Source organism: Thermobia domestica, chromosome 1 (assembly GCF_964235325.1).
Source record: "Thermobia domestica chromosome 1, izTheDome1.hap1.1, whole genome shotgun sequence".
NCBI lineage: Eukaryota > Metazoa > Arthropoda > Insecta > Zygentoma > Lepismatidae > Thermobia > Thermobia domestica.
Window position 1 is genome coordinate 318393089 of NC_137454.1, and position 6251 is coordinate 318399339.

Below are 6251 nucleotides of genomic sequence, written 5' to 3' on the forward strand. Positions count from 1 at the left end.
AGGCGTGACAGATATGTTTACAACACACCAACACTACTTTATGTTCCCTTTCACCGCGTGCATTCAGTGCTTTCCACACAGTCTACGTCATATGCGATGTACATAAACCTATTATTATGTACAGACTTTTGTCTTCGAACAAAACATGTGTCGTTTATAGCTACATCGGTACGACATGTCGAAAACAAATGTTCACCATACACGTGATCAGATTTTCGACGCCTGTTATCAAACATGATACCACAATCAATGCAGACTAACATTATCACATACAGACCTACCCGATTTATTACGCATCACATGATTCTCGAAACATATGCCCTCAGCAAACTCTATTGCATGCATAACATTTAATTTGGTTAACAGTATAATAGCGTTGGTACTTGTGTTCCCAAAGAGAACACTGAGTTTCACACTTGTGTTTATAAGACTCAACATTATAACCTTCCAAACAATAATAACAATATTTCCGTTTACCGAGAAAAAAATTAATGTTACCAATAGGTTCGAAATGGCCAACAGTATCACCACTCTAATAATAGATAAAAATCTTATTATCTGCAGGCTCTCCTGGATAACAAACTCTATATTCCCAGTTATTTTTTTCATGCTCCTCATAAATTACAATTTGATACTCCTCTTTCAAATACGATTGGAAAGCATCAACATCTGTAAAGTCACGGCCTCCATTCATTTCAACGTTAACTCCTGCTTTCTCGCAGAGAACTTCTGCTCTAACAAGTCGTGTTATGGTGTTTTTATTTTAAGTCATACAAATTTTCAGCACCTAATGTATGTTTCGTTATCCAATAAACAATTGCCATGGGGAGACAATGAATATTCTTATTCTCTATTCGTATGAAACGTTTTTCTAAATAGTCCTGGTGCTTTTAATATTTCTCAACTGCATTTGTTTTAATACTTTCTCCTATTCCATACATTCTGTCTGCCACATAGAACCGAAAAAGTACTTCATGCCCCAAAAGGAACTCCTCATTTGAATTTAATACTCGTTCAACTAAGGTAAGGACCATTCTAGCAGAGAAATCGACCTTTCTTCTCCATGGAATATACACAGGCTTGTTTGTACTGTTACTGCTTTCTATGTATAGCCCAATATAATCCGTGGTATTCGCGTTGGACAACACATGTTCCAAAACAAAATCAATTAAACTTTCATTATAGGCCTCTTGATTATGAATGGTTCTCTCATTACCCACAGATCTGACGCATTGTTAGTAAGATAATACTACTACTAGTACCACTCAAGAAAAACGCGATTGTGACGTCAAGCGGTCTCGGGCTAACGACAGGGTGTTCCGAAAATAATGGGACACGTAAGTAAGTATATTATGATGTTTCATTTTGCAAATTCTCAATTAAAAACCTTATATATCCGTGTATTCTCCGAAATTTCTTAGTTAATGATAGGGGTAATAAATGAATACATATGAACGGACACATATACATACCTATGCAACAATAAAATTGATTTGATTGGAATCTTATCGAGTTGTTAAAGTGAATAATGAAGTATTGAAGCAATGTGTACGTTCAAGCGTAAATGAAGGGTTAAGAGTTTGACTAAAGCTTAACTAAAATTATATCAAAATCGGATTAAAATAAGATTATCAGATTCTGATCAGTTTTGACTGACAACACTGAAAAAAATTACTTTAAATGTTTTTAAAATCAGGAAATTTTCAATACTTTTAGTACATTTTCATAGTAGCTGGCAATAGTAGGATACGTGAAGGCACTTTGATACTACGTATATCAGCGTTTTTGAGAATTGTGCTTTTTAGGCGGAATAAGAGCAGCTTATATAATTACTTTTTAATATTCAAACCGACGTTGTATACCTCATAATCACGGAAACACTTGAACCATTTGAAATGAGCCGTCTCATTAGCGTACTCAGATTAATTTCAAATTGCAGAAAATGTCTTCTGCGTTAAATAGCCTGAATTTAGTATGGTTCCTCTTTGTTATTAAAGTGCTATGAAAAAATACTGTCCGTATTTGTTTCTAAGAGTGTCCGTGAAATAAAGGAGCCTGATTTGTAATAATACATGTTTTTGTCGGGATAAAAATATATCCGAATTATGGAGGTGTTCGTTAGTGGAGATTTCTTGTATACTTTTTTTACTGCGCCATATATGGTAGAAATAGCAATATTTGAACATTCTACACTGAAGGAATAGTTATGGCGAGATTTTTGCCAGGTGAAATTTTGGCTCAAGATGTTTTGAGCAGCGAAATTTTGACCATGTGAGATTGTGGTCTGCAAGTTTGTGATTACAAGGTTTTGTTCCCAAACTCCATCTACCTTCTATCGTGTACACCTCTAATTGACCACTGTATTTACCTGGATGGAAATTTTACGGAGCACGCACTCGTCCTCAGGCACCCATACATGCTAGAGCACAATACTCTAGCCTAAAATCATCCATATATATGGCATATATAGAGCCTCATTCAACAACAAAGTTTATTTAGTATAAACTATAAACCACTATACAGAATAAAACTATGGACTGAAAAATTTTGGACGTATAAATAGACTATGAAGCTGGTCAGCTGCATTATATTGCATATGGATCTTTTAATACAATAATGTTCCTTCTAAACTTTCGAAAGCTAATCTTATTTGAGGAGCTACGTAGGACAAAAATGTGTTAGGAAAAGGTATGGGCTGTGTCTCGGTGACAATTTCTAGATAACACTATTACAATGTACATATGTAATTTTATTTCATTACTTTTTCTTTTTTTACAATCAAGTGCCAACTTCAGTCACGGAAATCGCCAATGAGAATTCAACCTAATCATTAGAAAGCTTTATCAAGAGAGCTAGGTAACAAGTTACCTTTCAATACATACCTGAATGCACTATGAACTTCAGAAAAAGTTATATACACTGATGCATTATCGTTTTCGTGATTGCGAAAATTACATGAGAAAAAGTGGTATTCATGATAGTATACGGTCGAAATAAATTACATTTTTAAAATAAAAAGAGTATTACAGTAAAAGAAAACATCTCAATAGTGGAAATACATATACGTAATTTAGTAGGAGTAGGGAATAGATTTCTGTTGTTTTAATCATTTATGGCTATGTTATCCCTGCACATATCAGGGATGACGTCCCTCAGCGATCACACTGTCCGAGAAATTGGGGAGGAATAAAGGAATTGAGAAGGAAGGATGCAGCCTGGAACCAATATTCTTACATTTTTCTCATGTGAATGAGGAAAACATCACTCAGGATTGCTGGCCTGAGAAACTTTTATATGTTCAAACTGAGTGTTCCCACTGGGAATCGAATCCGGAACCGCTTGCACCAAAGACGAGAACGTTAGCGACTACACTACGCGGGATCACACGTAATTCATAATCAATAGTTTGTATAAGTCATACATAGAAAAGGCAGAAGTCAATGATATAGAAGATTCCTGCACAGTCTGGAATAATAAATAGTCCTACAATATTTTATCTAACCGTTTAGCGTTAAAAAGGGCACAAAGCTGAGATATATACCAATAAATAGAACTTATTGAGATGAACAAATAAGCATTACGAGCTCTTGCTCAGTTTTCGAGAAAATGTCGGAAAAGGAATTTCTTTGTAATCCTAAACAATGATGCTGTACAAGAACCATGACACTTGGTGAGATGATTAAGATACTGAAACATATTCTCATTAAGTTCTTTATTACAATACCAGCAGAACAACAATACACAATAATATTAAGATATAGTCTAGTATTATAATTAACCCATAAATTTTAATTTCTATTTACCTAAAATACAGACAAGACATACAATTCGATAGATTAAATCAAACTGAATAAAATAACATGCTTGTATTCAAATTCACATGCGATGTTTTTGAGAAATAAAAACAAACTTTTGTTGGGCAAACAATTATGTCGTTCGTTGCCAATAATAAATTAACAGTTTCTCTTTTCCTGGACGAAGTTGTTATTTATGCACTGTATATACGACGTATGACAAATTACAAAGTAAACTAACAGATTTTAGCTACCTGTTCTTGATTGCCTTATTATTTTTTTTAACTAATGGTGATATAGATACTATTTGTAAGTCTGAAGATAACACACATCCACTAAAACCATGGCAAATGATTTGAGGAGTATTTTAAAACAGTATAAAAATTCATTCTTCGTTCACCTACACATTCGTATCCAAGTAAGGATGAAAACAATATTTAATACATATAATGTTTTAAACAATATATATAATGATGTTTAACCATTAGCATTATAAATACGATTTACTAGTTGAAATTAGTGAATACAAACCTATTAAATAAATTTGACACGATCAGAGACTCATACATACATGAAGTAAGGTTTACTTTTACATAAATATCACTGCTATATTTACAATTTAATTTTTAAGAATTTTTACCTTTCGACGAACATAGGAAATTAGAGAATTATTGAAATAAAAAAAACTTCAGATCAATATAAATTATGAATCCACACTATCTAAACTATTTAAGCAAATAGGTTATATATTGATAGATTGACTAAGCGTATATACAGATATGTTTTGCAAATAATTACACAAATTCAATCTATATACACAGAATCTATTGACTATCATGGTATTTCCTCTGATTTTCGGTCAAGTGTTCCGGGTTGTGACGATATGTTCTCCTGAGACGCTGAATCGATTGTACAAAACCTTTGCTTCTTGGAGATAAGTGTTGAAACCAGAAATGGTTATTTTGAACCACTTCCGGTGTGAATAGATGGCTAACACAGTAGATGGAACTATTCTTCGGACGCTTAATTTATTGAAAAAGAAAAAAACAGTTTCTCAGCAACTATTAACAGTTTTGATCTGATACCTGTCGACAGGCAGACGGAGGAAGTAGACGTTCTACTTCCGACATTTATGTATAGTCTAATAATAATGTTAAGTAGTTGAAATAATATTGCAGGTAGAGGAGTAGCTTTCAGAGCTAATTTAAGAATGATTAAATTATGTTGGGATGAAAACTATATTAATGTAGGTCTATCTGTCCAATTTACAAGAAGTCAGGGCATCATATGAATGCATTTTCCTACTGATAAATAAGAAAAACAAAGTCTATGACGACACAGTAAAAAAATAAAAAATAAAAATATTCTCCAGCATAAGATACAACGCTGTATGATCAGATCCTTGAATTTAGATAAATATGGTGTCCGGAAGTTTCCTCCGATTTTTATGTTTCCTAGCACTGTTTTCATTATACCAGCTCTTTCAGTTGGCATTACTCTCTTGACAATTAGTGTCAAAGGTAAAAACATTGAAAACTATTTCAACATGGTAAAATTTGAACTGTTTCAACTTATTTTCATTTCTTCATAAACACCGAATATGAAGTTTGTGACAGGGCGGTTGTCGTTCTCGCCTTTGATGAGGGATACTTAGGAAAATTGAATTAGAATTACTACGTAGGTTGTTGTTGTACTTGCAATCTGGAAAGGAAAAGAATGTCACATATAGGACATGACAGTCATATACAGAGAAAAGTTACGGAAATCAAGAACGACCCATTTGAATCACTATGCACTTAATAAGGAATTCTATATCCATGCGAAAATAATTTTTAAATCATGCATTGTTTAACTCTTTATTCATAAAGTTGGTTGCATGGAAGATTTTTTTTGTAGTACATGTGTCCGTCTGTGTTCGTGGGATATTTCATTAATCGTAAGTAATTCCGGTTCGAATCATTCCAGCACTTTAATACGTATAATTACTACTTCGTTACCAATATATATATATATATATATATATATATATATATATATATATATATATATATATATATATATATTCATCCTCACGGCATTGTCAAGGCTCTATATTTGTATTTTACATTTATTATTGCAACCGGGTGTCTCTGACTTCCGTATACGGTAGCCCGATCATCACCCTTGTTCTTCGCGCGCACAGTCATTCGAAGAACTGAAAACGTACTCTGTACACAAACAGTTTATGGTTGTGAACTCGGAAAGCCTGGTACTTCTGCTTGTCAAGGTCAAAAAGTGGGAGAAAAAAGGATGTGTAGAATGTAAAGAGGGTGCAACAGTGACTGATGCTTGTAAGGGAACATATTCATTTGTAGTTCGTGCACATTCCGTCTGTAGCGCTACTGTGGCACAACGTATATTGTAACTGTATAACTCTTGTACACCGCTAGTAGGTCTGTTCGCGTTAGTGACGACCGA